Below are 16,186 nucleotides of genomic sequence, written 5' to 3'. Positions count from 1 at the left end.
CATTGGTGAGGTCTGTGCTTTCTATAAAATCCACAGCATTGCCTTTCTCATAGCCATTTTGATTTGATCACAGAAATAGCCGTGCACCACACATTGTGGGAACATTCGGAGTGTTTGACAGTAGATGCGATTAAGTGACCCCTCCTCTTTCCCCCTCCTTAAAACAAAACATTCTTGGAGCCCCACTGGAGTAAAGTAGTCACTTTTGATTACTGTTACGCTGTGGTCTTCAATGCTTCTCATAATCCATCTTAATGCATAACATAGAAAGAAAGAGAAAAAGAAAGAAAGAAAGAAAGAAAGGAGAGAAAAAAGATGATAACTGAAACGTTCCTAGTGGTTTGTTCAGTGCCACTGTTTATTAATATCAAGATATGGAATAGACTTTCCTCAAAATAATTCTAATTGGAATTTTAATTGACAAGGGATTAGACAGCAGGAAGTTATTACAGGGACCTAATAGGAACAGGCTCGTGGGGATGGTCTGTGTGTGTGTGTGTGTGGCGGGGGCATTTTAATGTACCCGCTTCACTCCAGAGCCTGCATCCCATAGACATAGTTTGTGTGTTCTTGCTGCTGGTATGGACATAATCAGCTAACTTGTAAGGAGACAGATCAAGACATCCTCCATTCATTGAAAAGCCAGAGCTCTTTAGCACTTTATTTCCATCCCTTTCAGGACCAGTGGTGATAAGTATGACAACTTTCGGCATAATGCAGAGACATCTGATAAGCACTCGCTTGAAAGCCACCAATGGGTCTTTAATGGGTCTTTCATTTCTAAACACAGCTCGGAACAATGTCTTGACACAGACAAGGGCACCGCAGTGTCTGCTAAAGTACCTGCTCACACACACACACTCTCTCTCTTTGTGCTCCTGCTCGTCATGCACCAAACACTGTGGGCTGCATGGCTGTAATAACTAGGAAGTGTGTATTCAGCTGTCCGATTGGGGCTGATTGTATAAACATCATCAAGCACCCAAATGGGCGTTTCGCTGTTCATTTATCGTGGCAGCAGTATTCAGAAACTGCTGAAACCAACTGAAAAAAGAGGACGTTTCTGTTAGCCCCATAATAGCTGCCATTTTGTCTCGGGTTTTAAAAATGAAATATGAAAGCTTCTTTCATCCTGTTCTGCCCACAGCAAAACAAAAGTGCAGGAGGAGATTTTGACATTACCTTTGGATAAAGGCAAACTGAACTCTGTTTCTTTGTGTTTGTTCAGTCTGTTATGGCACAGCAAAAACCTTCCAGCTGAAATGATGTGCTACATTTGTAGATGTCAACACAGACTCGCTTACACCATCGCAACGTTTTTGAAGTGATGCATATTTTCCCGCAGCAACAAGGTCAAAAGATGACAAGGTTCTCCACAGGATGCCTCCAATAAAAAAACAAACGATTGCCCCAATCTGACACTGTCAGGCTGCTTCAGTCTGTAGCTTGTTGTCTTGCACTGAGTCCTTAGGATGAAATAGAGCAGTGACTGTCAAACCCACATCATTTAAATATGGGAGCGGGCCTTCTCTTGGGCTCCTCTCCGCGTCTGTGCGGGAGACGATTCGCCTTTCATCAGCAGGAGCTGTGAAGAAACAGACAGCTTTTTACCAGCCTGTGTATTAAACTACAAAAATCCATACCACCATGTGTTAGTTACATACATATTCTTTATGTCAGAGTTTCATCCAGTCTGTTGACATGGCCCATTAAAACTCTTTTTCTCCTACACTCTTAAAACAGATGTGTTGAAAACAACACAACTTGCATTGTTTTTAACACCACTCTGTGTCCAGATAGGTACAACACAGTTTTGTTGTTTCCTTTTTTTATTTGTTACACAATATGCATTGCAAATAACAAAACCTGTGTTGTTTTTTAACACATCTCTGTGTCCAGATAGGGACAACACGTTCGTTTTAAGAGTGTATTGTGTTCAGTCTGCACCAAACTGTGTCTGTATCTGTGCTGGAAACAAGTGAATCAATCTGGGTCAAATTATTTTGATAGAGGTAAACTGGTAACTAAATTGTTCTGCCTTATTAGTTGCATGATCCATTAGGCCTTTTTAGGCAGCTGTACAGCATCTATAGCGAGATAATCAAATTAATATGTTTTCAAGGAGAGTTCATTGCCCTCCAGCTGAAAAAAAAAAACGGTGTTTTTTTATTATTAAACTCTGGAGATTTCGCAAGGTTTTACCACTGCGCATGCATGATTAAAAAGCTCACATCCAAGAAGGTCAAGACTTGTCCGCTGAGAAATCTAACCACTTACAGCATGAAATGAGGGCCTATTGGAAATAAATATAAACTTCTGAAACTCTGATGGCGGGAGTCTCACGGTGATGCAACACTGTTGAAACATAGTCTGCATTTTTTCCTCAATGTCTTGACAGGAAGATACATTTCTGAGAAAAAAAGGGATTAATTTTCAACAGGATGTTTTTTTCTTCTTCTTTTTCTGCCTCAGCATGGTTAGGAGAACGACACGTCTGTTAGCCGCACGCTTGCTTTGACGGATTACAGCTCAAAGCAATCAGCGTAGACCAAGACAGGAGTCTGGCAGATGTCTTCTAACTGGCTGATGACACAATTGATGGCCCTTTCCTCACGAGGATTCCTTTTGTAGTCGTTGTCATTTGTTTGTTTCTTTGTTTGTTTGTTTGTTTTGTTTTGGAGGGGCGTTTTAAATAACGTGCATCACAGTTACAGCTTTTGCAGAGGTTTTGGTTCACCCTGGTGTATAAACTGACCCGAGGAATGTTATGGAAGCATAAGAGTAACCAAGAATGCCTCTCCCAACGAACAACGCCCAAAACCCTGCGAGGGAGCAGACAGCCGAGGGGAGAGGAGCGGAGAGGACAGGACAGGAGTGGTGAGGACAGGAGAGGAGAAGAGAGGAGGTGAAAAGAAGAAAGGAGGAGAAAAGAGGAGCGGAGAGGAGAGGAGGAGAAAAGAGGAGCAGAGAGGAGAGGAGGCGAAAAGAGAAGCGGAGAGGAGAGGAGGAGAAAAGAGGAGCGGAGAGGAGAGGAGGAGAAAAGAGAAGCGGAGAGGAGAGGAGGAGAAAAGAGGAGCAGAGAGGAGCGTAGATGACTCTAAAAGCCTGACTGGCCTTGTGTGAGGGCTGTGATGAACTATGACATAATCTTGGAGCTGTACTTGATAAACACCGATGGCTCTCCCTCCTCCCTCCACACTCTCTTACTTGTGGCTCTCTTTCTCTCTCTCTCTCTTTCTCTCTCTCTCTCTCCCCCTCACACACACACACACACACAGAGTCTCACATAAGTCTCTCTCACACACACACACACACACACACACACTCCATGACTTTCCTATGTGCTGTGGAGCAGTGTGCTTATCATGGCAGAGCTCCCTGTGGCATTGGGGTTTAGACAGTAGAGTAAACAGAAGCTGTGGCCAGTGCAGGTGAGTTGTCCAGTCTGCTCTGGGTGATAAAGGCAGGGAGCACGGCTCGCCGCCCAAGCCTTGCAAAGTTCTGGCCCCTTGGTCAGCTTCACAACTGTCTCCAAATACTCACTGGACACCACAAGTTTTTTTTTTTTCTGCATCATTTTTTTGTTTACACATTCTTCTAAAGAGCTGGAGGATCAAGAGAGTGTGAGAAGGAGGGAGGGAGAGAGAGAGAGAGAATGAGAGAGGGAGATAGAGTGTGTGTGTGAGAGGGAGAGAGCAGCCTTTGGTCCATCTCATGCTGTTGTCCAAATGTTTCTGACCAAATGACTCTGAGCATTCCTGGGTTTTCTATGACCAAACTTGTCAGGCTGAGCTCTCCCGGCTGTGCAGCTCCAGCAGAACCCATCAGCCCTGGGGCAGCGTGCAGGACGAGAGCGTGGAGGACTGCAGCGTGGAGTACGGGAGCGTGGAGGAACCAGTGTGCAGAACGAGAGTGTGCAGGACGGCAGCGTGCAGGACGGGAGCGTGCAGGACACCTGGAGCGCTGAGGAGACGGACGCTGGTTTGGCTTTGCCCAGGTGGCCTACAGGTCCTGTGCGGGAGGTGAGCCTTGGTGTGTGTGTGTGTATGCATTTGTGTCAGTGTGTGTTTGTGTGTGTGTGTGGAAACTGAACAGTCCAACCAGTAGACTATGATAAGCTAGCCAACTATACTACTTTGTAATAGTAGGCTATAATCTGCATAAAGTGTGCTGTCATGAATATCATAAATGTTCTCTTTTTTTATACCAGGATATAATATAATAAAGATATACAGTAATATATTCTAATCCTCTGGTGTTCCAAGGTAGGCTATTGAAATGTAAAAAAAAATGTCTAGCCCCCCCCCAAAAAATAAATAAATAAATAAATAAAAATTGAGGTATGTATCGAACAGTGGGTCAAAAATCATGATACAAACGTAATCTTGAGTTTGGTGTATCGGTACAGCCCTAGTTATAATACAGAAATGTCGACCTTTTGGAAATATGGGCAGTCGTGGACTACTGGTTAGGGGTTTGGGCTTGTAACTGGAGGGTTGCCGGTTCGTTCCCTGACCAGTAGGAATGGCTGAAGTGCCCTTGAGCAAGGCACCTAACCCCTCACTGCTCCCCGCATGCCGCTGTAGCAGGCAGCTCACTGCATCGGGATTAGTGTGTGCTTCACCTCACTGTGTGCTGAGTGCGTTTCACTAATTCACGGATTGGGATACATGCAGAGACCAAATTTCCCTCACCGGATCAAAAGAGTATATATACTTAAACTGGCTAATCTGAAGTAGTTAATTTATACACTCAATACTTGGTCGGGCTGATTTTGCACAGATTACTACATCAGTGTAGTGTGGTGTGGTATGGATGCAGATGTTGTGGCATTGCTGAGGTGTTACGGAAGCTCAGGTTCCTTTGGTAGCAGCCTTAAGGGCATTTTTATTTGTATTGTTGGGTCTGGTGTCAGTTTTGGCACTGTGGGCAGATGCCGAGTCCTGCTGGAAAAGAAAATCAACATCTCCATAAAGCTTGTCCGTAGATGGAAGCATGAAGTGCTCTCCTGGTAGAAGGCATTGACTCTGGAATTTACAAAACACAGTGGACCAACACTAGCATGGCACCCTAAATCATCACTGACTGTGGAAACACCAAACTGGACTTAGAGCAACTTGGATTCTGTGCCTCTCCACTCGTGGGACCTTGATTGGACCCAGAAATCCAAAGTAAATGCAGCATTTGTTTTAATGTGAAAAGAGGAATTTGAACCACTGAGCAAGTGACAAGTCTGTCTCTCCTTAGCCCAGGTAAGTTGCTCTAACCTTGTTTCTGATTCAGGAGTGGTTTGACACTAGGAATGTGCCACTTGTAGACACATCTGTGCGTGGTGGCTCTTGATGCAGACTCCAGCCTCACTCCACTCCTTGTGAGTTTCCCCAACTTCTTGAATTGGCTTTGCTTGACAATTCTCTCAAGGCTAAGGTCATCCTTGTTGCTTGCACACCTTTTCCTACCACACTTTTCCCTTCCCATGAATATGCTTTGCTGTGAACACCCTGCCCTTTCAGTAATGACCTTCTGTGGCTTACCCTTCTTGTAGAGGATGTCAATGAGTGTCTTCTGGACAACTATCAATCCTGTGATCCTATTGTATACCCTACTCATAGTAAATTGTCTGAAAAAAGTTACGCAAAATTACGCAACGACACGCCCTTTTCAAGTTGTCTGACGAGAGGCAATCTCGTACAAACCAGAGGACCCCCAAGTTCAACGGAGAGTTCTTACGACTTGAAAACAAAGATGGCTGCGCCCTGTGTTTTTTTTTTTGTTAAGTAGCTGTGCTATTTTACTCATCTTTTTACTGCTTAGCAAATGTGAATGTCCATTTCAATAACTCATACACATTCCAATGCCTCAAGGGTATGTGTTATGTTGTCTTGTTGTTCGTGGAATATTGTGGAATGGGGTTTTTATCCGTTGGTCTGGGTAAAAGTGGCTAGCAATGTTGCTGTGTTGCTAAAAACAAATGCTAGACAACGCTACGTTACCCGAGGTGGATACCATGCTGTCTGACTCATTGTGTTGTGATGAACGTAAACGCAAACCAAAAGCATATAGCTCATGCTGCTTTCGAGATGTCTCGTAAATCATTGTACACTCACCCGTACAACATGTACCAATGAGTGGCTTTAGGAACGTCTTTCTCGAGCCACGAGGGGCATTAGCAGGAGGCTAGTCATTGTTATTGTTTTGTGCTACATGTAGCCTCTAGCTAAACGGCCGGAAAACAAATTGTTACATTGTATTGCAGGCACAAGGCAAGCATTACATCAACTTTAACATGACCAACACAGTACATATGCAAAAAAATACATGTCATCTCATCTCAACTATGGGCGCAGCCATGTTTGTTGTAAGGTCGTACGTCCACCTCGGGGTACCCTCAAGTACTCTGAGGTATGCCTGCCCAAAATGCCACAAGAAAGCTGGGTAATTTACACTTTCCAACTCGGGCGGTGGATTTACAAGACATTTACGAGACATCTCGAAAGCAGCATCAGTCTTGACGTCATTTCACAAGTTAAGGGTTGTCACAATAGACAACCTAATCGCAGGGCAAGTCAGCAGTCTTTCCCGTGATTGTGTTTACTGAACCAGACAAAGAGATTAAAGACTCAGGAAACCAACATTTCTGTATTATAAAATCTTTATTCGAATATTTTGAGAAACTGATTTTTGATATTCATGAACTGTATGCAATAATCATCAACACTAAAACAAAAAATGGCTTGAAATATATCACTCTACTGTATATGTAATGAATCTAGAATGTATAAAAGATTCTCCTTTTGAAATAAGTTAGGGGGGAAAATTAACTTTTCCACAATATTCTAATTTTTGAGACCCACCTGTACACACACACATTCGCACACAGACACACACATCATGGTGAGCCCAGTGCTGTCCCCTCTTCTGTAGCTGGTGTGTGTGTGAGTGTGTGTGTGTGTGATAGAAGACCCACTTCTCATAGTTAACACAGGGCTCACTAGGCCGGGCATTGATTTGTAAATGTACACACATCACCAGTATTTATTTCGGACGATTCTTGCCATCACACACACACACACACTCTCTCTTTCTCTCTCTCTCTCTCTATCTCTCCAAAGGAGGATGCAAATACACAAATACACACACACACAAACAGAGTTTCCGCTAGAAAAAAATGGTGCCGGGATATTTCGTTTTCCGGACATTTTGATGATATGCCGGTAAAATATCCTATTATCCCTTCTTAATTAGTCAAATTTAGGAAAACTGGAGACAGGCTATGTAGCTTAAAGAATGACATAATCAGGCTGTATAGAATGCAACATGTTCATTAGCCCAACTTAAACATGCCTAACAAGATCTAGCCAGTATCTTTTCATGGACAGCAAGAGTCCGCTTCGTTCGTTGTTTTAAAAAGGCTACGTTGTTTGTTGCTGCTACCCACATTATCTCCAGTGGTGACTGTTTAACTTACACAAATGCGCACACACAAGAATGAGCGCTCACACGACTACCCCCTAATGCTATGCCTCTTTATTATTTGATAACAATAAATTAAGAAATGTTTCCTATTCTGGTAAATGTTTAGTTTTTTTTTCTTTCGCCCGTGGTTCAATGATACCGTTTAATTGTGCCAGAAATTATCTGCGGACCAGTAATCGCCTCGTCGAGGAGGCCCTAACCCTGCAGATCATAGACAGAAAACACATAGGCCTACTGTATGCTTTGGGTAAAGAACACTTTGCATGTCCAGTGTACACGGAGAATGACAGTGTCTTGGAGCGGCCGCACCCCCCCGCAACTACACTTCCAATGTCACTGATTCCGACAGATACGCCCGACACTTCTGCTTTTTATCTGGTGGTGGTGGAGTTGACCGGACATCTGAGGCTTCAGACGTTACCAATTTATCATCATTCATCCCCTCTGGCCTCTGAAAAAACCTTTAAGGCTCTGCCTGGGCCTGGCCATGTTTGAACCGCCTCACTCATTTGTTCGTTGTTTAACATGGACGTTTTAAACGTGCGCTTCCTATTTGAAATGCAGCAGGCTTTGCGTGTTGTTTAATAGCTTTTCAAATGGTAGAGCCTGCTCATTTAAAAACATAGCCAGAGGACGTATAATATAGGCTTACATATTAAGGCTTATTCTCAAATTCAGATTGCGTTAGTGGACGGGATTATTAGCCAATTTCAATCGGACAATTTGACCGGAGAGATTTAATGTTGTCAGACATTTCATTTTTTCCCGGCCATTGTCCGGTAATTACCGGACAACGGAAACCCTGCACACAAACACACACATGCACAGCACCTCCCGTTGTGGTGTGACAGCTCTGATGTGTGAGTGTGTGTGTACATGGGGGAGTGTTAGAGATTGAGCTGTTGCTCTGCCTTTGATGTGTTTGACACCCCAGTGCGCTGCTCACAAGCCGAACTGCTCACACACAACACAACATGTCTTTAAAATGGTCTTACATACTCCCCTCATTCACAGTCCAATAGTGTTTTCAGATATTTCAGTCTGTCAGACAGTCTGTCTCTCCTCAGCTCAGGTAAGATGTTCTAACCTGGCCTCTGATCCAGATTCATTGGGCCTCATTCACCAAGATCTTCCTAAGAATTGTGAACACAATGGTGTTCTTAAAGCTTAAAGCAGTTTTGTTCTTATCATGCTGAATCCTATTTCTTCTTAAGTTGACAGGGCGTGCCAATTGCCAACGTCCTGTCAATCACCATAAAAGGGCATGATACTGCAGGGCCGTGTGCACACAAATTGAGGCTGAGGCACCAGCGTTTATGTACCATATAAACTATATGAGCAAGAAATTTTGATTACCGTATATGACACATGCTTTGAGGTGAAAGCACTGCTGCAGCAATTGAACAGTAAATGAGTCGTTATATTTAGTATAGCTACTATAAAAAGTGAAAAAGTGTTATTTGTTGTGTTTATTATTTATTCTAAAATGCATTAATGCTTTGTAAAATAGTCCAGTTTATTTTCTTAAAATTAATTATATTTTCATTCAAAAATATCCTAAATGATAAAATATATAGTTGTCATTTAAATTCTATTATACACTGCTCAAAAAAATTAAAGGAACACTTTGAAAACACATCAGATCTCAATGGGAAAAAAACTCATACTGGATATCTATACTGATATGCACCCCACATGCTTGACAATGAGACGGCGGATGGTGTCCTGGGGGTCATAAATAAATTCATTCATAGTGAAGTCAGATATGAGCATACAAAGACGCTTAGAACTCATGTTAGCCTATAAATCGCACTAAATGTGAATGCGCGATTTGATGCAAGCAAAAGTATAGACTGTTACTAACAATTAGTTAGTATTATAGAAATATTATAAATGTGGCGACGGAACGGCCTAGAACTTGGGTACGCCTAGCCTTTGCACTTGCGGTGATAACCAAAACTAATGTGAATCGCGGACTATCCTACAACCAAAGAAAGTAAAGGAGATTATTTTTTACCTCGTTAGCCAAATAAAGGACGGACTGCACCCTTCACAAACCGTAAAAAATGAAGTTTATTAGTTTTACAGTTGACTACAGTTGACAGTTCACTATAAGTCCACACAAACAATTCTGGTTTCCTTGCACTAGCCATTTAAAATTAAGTAGCCTATTCTGTCTGTTTGTATAGCCTACAGCATAAGATTTGGTCAATTTCTGTAAAGAAACAGTGCCACCTATAGGCCTGGGATATGAAGTAACGTGTTGAGATGGATCCGTTTGGACGCAAATATTCTTGATACGGTTCCAGGGAAGACGGAGGAAAAAAAGACCGGTTTGGTACGTGTGGACTAGGCCTAAGAGCAGTGAGGGTGCCATTGTCTTGCCCATAGAGGTCTGTGCATCCCTCCAAAGGTATGCCTCCCCAGACCATCACTGACCCACCACCAAACCGGTCATGCTGAATGATGTTGCAGGCAGCATAACGTTCTCCACAACATGTCCTTTCACGTCTGTCACATGTGCTCAGGGTGAACCTGCTCTCATCTGTGAAAAGCACAGGGCGCCAATGGCGGACCTGCTAATTTTGTATGCTATGGCAAATGACAATTGAGGTCCACAGTGCTGGGCAGTGAGCACAGGTCCCTCTAGAGGCCATCGGGCCCTCAGGCCACCCTTATGAAGTCTGTTTCTGACAGTGTGGTCAGAGATATTCACACCAGCGGCCTGCTGGAGGTCATTTTGTAGGGCTTTGGCAGGGCTCCTACTGTTCCTCCTTGCACAAAGGAGCAGATTATGGTCCTGCTGCTGGGTGCAGGATCTCGAGGCTGCGCTGGGAGACACAGAAGTCTTGGCAATGGAATGTATTGGTGTGCCATTCTGGAGGAGTTGGACTACTTGTGCAACCTTTGTAGGCTCCAGGTACTGGCTTATGCTACCAGTAGTGACACTGACCCTACCAAAAATGAAACTTGTGAAAAATCACTCAAGAAGGATGAAGATGGAAAAATTATCAGTTGCCACCACCTGTAAAACCATTCCTGTTTTGGGGGTCGTCTCATCGTTGCCCCTCTAGTGCACCTGTTGTTAACTTTGATGACACCAAAGCAGGTGAAACTGATTCACAACCACCTCTGTTACGTAACTGGCCAGACCAATAGCTTACAAGTTTGATAGACTTGATGCTATACTCCTATGAAAAAGTGTTCCCTTATTTATTTTGAGCAGTGTATTTTACAGATATGATGAAAATGCAATAACCATTGATTTTGCACAAACAAGTCCGTTCTCAAATGTGCGTTGGAGTGCTCTTGAGTGTTCGTAGATTCTGTTCTTACCTAACAAGACGACATTGGTGAATACCATAGTCTTTGTAAAAACTGCGTAAGTGGGTTTTAAGAACAAATTTCTTCGTAAGAACAGTTGGTGAATGAGGCCCGTTGTCTTCTGAAAACACTGTTGGACTGTGAATGAGGGGAATGGGTAAGACCATTTTAAAGACATTGTGGTGTGTGAGCAGCTCTGCTCAACATTTCTGAGCAACAGCTCAATTTCTAACACTTCCCCATGTACACATTCTCACACTTGCAAAAAGACATACAAAACCAAAGGAAAACAAACTGATTAAATAAAAACAATGCAGCTATCCAAGTAAAAAATAAAAAATCATGATCATGTGTGACGTGCCTGTACATATCTTCCTCAGGTGTCTCTTTGTGTAGGTGTGTCTGTGTGTGTGTGTGTGTGTGTGCTGATGGCTACACTTCCCTGTGCTGAGGCTAGGGGGAGCACTGTGTGCAGGCTGGGCTGGAGAGCGCGTCTGCTCCTGCTGCTCCTGCCACTGCCGCTGCTGCCTCTGTGTGTGTGTGTGTGTGTGTGTGTGTGTGTGTGTGTGTGTGTGACTGGTGCTTGCCTGACTGGCTGGCTGCTGGAGTCACATGGGCAGCCCGAGCCAGTTTAAAAGTGCTCAGGTCCTCCCCAGCCACAGCATAGGGAGCCTAGCCACAGCTCCAGGCGCAGCAAGCAAGCAAGCAGCAGCAGCACACGCACACTATCACACACACACCGACAGCCCGTCAGCCAGCACGACTCTCACACACACACACACACAGACGTATACGCACACACGCGCGGGAGAGTACACACACACATACACGCTCGCACGAGCACATATATAGACAGAGACACGCACACAGGCAGTGCGCACAGAGAGGCACAGAGAGAGACGCGTGCACACACGCACTGACTGCTCCTGGAGAGGACACACACACACACAGTGGGGAAGAGAGACAGACAGAGAGAGTGTGTGAGAAAGAGGAGCAAGGAAAAGCTTTTAAGTGAGTACCCTGATTTTCTTCTCCTTTCCTCCTGCCTTTACTTCCTCTGCTGCCGCAGGAGATGTCTTTTTTACAGGTTTAACATCATGTAGGAGCTGACTTTTCACACAAGGTGATGAGCTGGTGACTGTTTTTTTTTTTTTTACAAACTGCTTTTTTTTATTCATTCTTTTTTTTTTCCTCTCGTTTTGCAACGTTGTTGGGAGTCTACTCTTTCTCTGTCCTCTCACTCTATCCTCCTCTCTCGCTGCTCCGCGTGTCATTGGATTATTTTCAGCGGTCGTCGGCTGTTTTGCTCCGTCTCTGACACAGCGGCGTTGTTCCGCTCTCGCTCTCTCGCTCTCTCGCTCTCTGAGCCACTCGCCCGTCCGAAGCCTAGGTGATTATTTGATTCAGCTGCATGTGTGGTGTGTGTGTGTGTGTGTGTGTGTGTGTGTGTGTGTGTGTGTGTGTGTGTGTGTGTGTGTGTGTGTGTGTGTGTGTGTGTGAGTTGCACAGCCTCGGCAAGGCAAGGCAAGGCGAGATGCACGTGCTGCTTAGGTTGGGGGGTCGGGTGGATGGGGGCTGCCAAGGTGCAGACGCTTTGCCATCCCAAAAATGCGATTCTTGCCTCTGGCCCCAGGAATGCCGCAACAAAGTAGCCGTATGCTAATAGGAGGCGAAAGGGGAGAGGTGGTGGAGACGGAGCGAAGGAGGTGGGAGGTGGGGGCCGGGCAGCCGGGAGGAAAAAAGCCCAGAATGAGAGTGAAAGTGGGAGCCATTGAAAGCACTGCCACTGGCAGGACAATTAGCTCAGGCCACCGCCCTCCGAGCCTTTCTTCAAGCGGAGCCCTGGAGTCCTGGGGTCAGGGAAGAGTTGACCCCTGTGTCAGCGCGCCTGCATGGAACCTATTATCAATCCCTGATTGATTAGTTTTAGCGGAAATCCCTTTTCTCTTCTCTCCTCCTGCCCCCGATGGCTTTTGTGCCTTTTTCTCTGCCGCTGCCTGGTGGGGTTGTGTTGTGTTGTGTTGTGTTGTGTTGTGTTGTGTTGTGTTGTGTTGTGCTGGTTTGTGTAGTCTTGTGTTAGGCTGTGTCAGGTGTGTTGCACTGTCACTTGTTTCTAGTTTATGAAGATTACACATTGGCACTCTTTTTCTCTCTCTTCTTCACTGTCTCTTTTTCTTTCACTCTGTCATGCCATGCACTTTTCTTTCTATCTATCTATCTTTCTTTCTTCCATCTTTCTTGGCTTTGTGTATCTACATGCTTGTGTATTTGACGTATGTTATGTGTGTGTGTGTGTGTGTGTGTGTGTGTGGAGTTGTCAGTGTGGTCCCGGTGGTGTGTCTTGCTGTCGGAGTGCTCGGTCGCTCCGCACGGTGCAGGAAGGTAAAAGGGCTTCTGCTGTGGAGTGGGGGTCCCTGAGCTGCAGTCAGAGGGGCTCGACTGTGCACCCACCCCCCACCCCCCACACATACACATTAGCATCAAAGCAGCAACAGAGAGGGGGGAGAGAGAGAGAGAGAAAGAAAAAGAGTGAGAGAGGGAGAGATAAAAAGAGGGAGAGAGAGGGGGAAATAAAAAGAGAGGTGGAAGGAGAGACAGAGAGAGACGTGGAGAGAGAGAGAGAGAGAGAGAGGGAGGGAAAGAAAAAGAGAGGGAGAGATAAAGAGAGGGAGAAATAAAAAGAGAGGTGGAAGGAGAGACAGAGACGTGAGTGAGAGAGAGGGAAGGAGAGATAGAGAGAGAGGGAGAGAAAAAGAGAGGGAAAAAGGGAGATAAAGGGGAATTCAGCTTGTCTTCCTCCATGCCTCAGCCCTGCTCCACTAATGCTTGTCTGTGCCTTAATCAATTCTGCTTTCATGGCTTGTTGCAGGCATTGCATAGAAGAGGCTCTCAGTCTCCCATCTTTTTGTCTTCTTTTCTAAATGAGGAAGGGGAGGTGTGTGTGTGTGTGCGGCGGGGGTGCTCTTTCTCCGGGCCTGCATTTTAATCTGTAAATCCTTCAAATGGGGACTTAGCGCACCACCTCCAGGGCAATGGCTGTCCTTTGAGAAGGGCTCTGTCTTCACAGCTGGTTCTGCTTTCTGGGCCGTACCCATATAACAGGGAAGGGAGGGGGGAGAGAGAGGAGGGGGGTGAGGGCAACATGTGTCAGCCACAACAGTACATAAGGACATAAATAATTCGCTGAGAACTCAATAAACAAGGCGAGGGCCGGGCGGAGCGGTTTGCTATCCAGATGCCCCCCCGCTAATTAACGCACTTGTATCAGCAAGCACATTAGCAAGGTCTGGAGGAGCAGCCCCATATCGACTCGGGCCAGAGCCCGAGTGCGTGCGTGTGCGTGTGTATGTGTGTGTGGAGGGGTGTGTGGGGGCGTCGAGGGGGGTTTAGGGGTCTGGTTTCAAATCTCGGCAGGGACGCATCTTTTACTTTCCACCTCTGCCCTGCTCTCCTGTTTCTGTTTGAGGGTGTGATGGAGGCCCCCCTGTGCTGCTGCGTGCACCGTTCGCTCCGTCTCCTCGCCTCCGCCTGGAAACTGTGTTTATGCTTCAAACACAAGACAAGTAAAATAATACTAGCATAATATTTCCCTTAACATACTTACCCCTTGGATAAACATCCTTAAACAGATGTCCAAATTTAGGTTGATCAGAGAGAGAGAGAGAGAGAGAGGGTGCGCCGATGCTCCCGCCCTAACACACACACACACACACACACACACACACACACACACACACACACACACACACACACTCAACAAATTAGAAGCTGGTGCTAAGACTCTGACCCTTTTCTCTCTCTCTCTCTGTCCATATGCTTCTCCCTTTCTCTCCCTCTCTCTCTCTCTCTCTCTCTCTCTCTCTCTCTCCCTTTCTCTCTCTGGCACCCCTGTGTGCCACTGAAACCAAAGCAGATAAAGAGGAGCAGAGAGGATTCACACTGTCTGAGCAGCCAAAGGCCCTAAGCCTGACAGCCAAATCACACTGCTCCCATCACAGGACAAATACCCACGATCCCCCACCCCACCCCCACACACACACACTGTTTTTCTCTCCCTCTCTCTCTCACAGACACACATACACACTCTCTATCTATCTTTTACTCTGTCTCTCTCTCTCTCTCTCTCTCTCACACACACTCAGGTGGCGGTGATGGTTAGGGACGGGTTTGGGGCTGAAAGGAGAATAAATGGGGTTTTTGGCTTTAGTCTTGAGTTGGCATTCACCAGAGCTCTCTCCCCTTCCCTCCCCTCAGGGAGAGCCTGATAGGGAGAGAGAGGAGCGTTTTATTGCTTATCCGACAAATCCCACTGAATCAAATGTGTCTGTGCAGTGTCTAGTCCCTTTTCAGGTGGCGCCTCGACGTGCTGATCCATCTGATGAGTGTGAGCTGAGGGGGGGGCTGTATAAGGAATGAGCATCAGGTGACGTGTGGTGTGGTGTGCCGTGCCGTTGACATTTCCAGCAGCACAGCCTTTGGTTTAGGCTAGAGCGTTATCAAAGCTTCTTTTGGCGCGATAAAGAATTCATGCATGATTTATCGGGCATTGTGACTGGTAGCAAGCTTCTCTTCTATACCCGAACACATGCATGCACACACACAGAGAGAGAGAGAGAGAGAGAGAGAGAGAGAGAGACTGCTGAGAGGCTTGAGAGAGAGAGAGGGAATGCATACCTCCTACAAGTAGGTTATCACCTCTCCAGCAAATGCAGAGAGAAGGCAGCATACCCCCCCAAAAAAAAAATCCCCTGTACCCTCAACGAAGCGCTCTCCCATCCTCATGGGAATGCTTGTCAGTCAGTCACGGGGAGGATCAAAGCGCTGCCTCCCTGCACGTTATGAATATGCAGCCCCATTCCTCCAGGAATACAGGTGAAGATTTGTCCCCCTCATCCCTCTGCGCTAATTAGTCCCCAGCCAGTTACACAGATTCCTTTCGGGTGCTGTTTCCAATCTTCCGTAGAGCTCTCTGCTGTCGGCGAAGACATGAGACTACAGGCATCGCCGTTGACCCCTTATCAGGGAGGTCACGTAGCAGCTGGATTGCTCAGCATTAGAATGGACCCCTTCTGAACATTTGGGCGTGCCGTGCAGTTGTCTCTTGGGGGGTGCGTTGCCGCTGTTCACTACATCTTTAAATTGTGTGAACGCTAACATATTTGCACTCTAATGGACACTGGTAGCCTGCAGGGTTTGATCTAGAGGCTCATATGGATCATATGTAAATCCATCCAATCTGACGAATGAAATACAACAGACTCTAAAAAAGTCTCCATATTATTAACTGATAAATGCCACCTGGATTGTGCGACACACTGTACACATATGCTGATATGCACATAACTTTGCATGGAGTGTGTGGAGCCCATTCTGTCCTTGGTGTTTT

The 16,186-nt window shown here is 45.7% G+C and overlaps 1 protein-coding gene across 2 annotated transcripts in view; it reads left to right on the top strand.

Moving 5' to 3' along the window:
- The first annotated feature begins 11,654 nt into the window (after nt 1-11,654).
- cntfr (ciliary neurotrophic factor receptor) overlaps nt 11,655-16,186 on the top strand; it is a 180,071-nt gene continuing 175,539 nt past the window's right edge. For both annotated transcript variants that reach the window (XM_048259678.1, XM_048259677.1), the window contains exon 1: nt 11,655-11,811. The gene's annotated coding sequence lies outside the window, so the exon portion shown is untranslated. The remainder of the gene's footprint in view (nt 11,812-16,186) is intronic.

Source organism: Alosa alosa, chromosome 12 (assembly GCF_017589495.1).
Source record: "Alosa alosa isolate M-15738 ecotype Scorff River chromosome 12, AALO_Geno_1.1, whole genome shotgun sequence".
NCBI classification, from domain to species: Eukaryota; Metazoa; Chordata; class Actinopteri; order Clupeiformes; family Clupeidae; genus Alosa; species Alosa alosa.
This window is presented reverse-complemented; position numbering and strand designations above follow the sequence as displayed.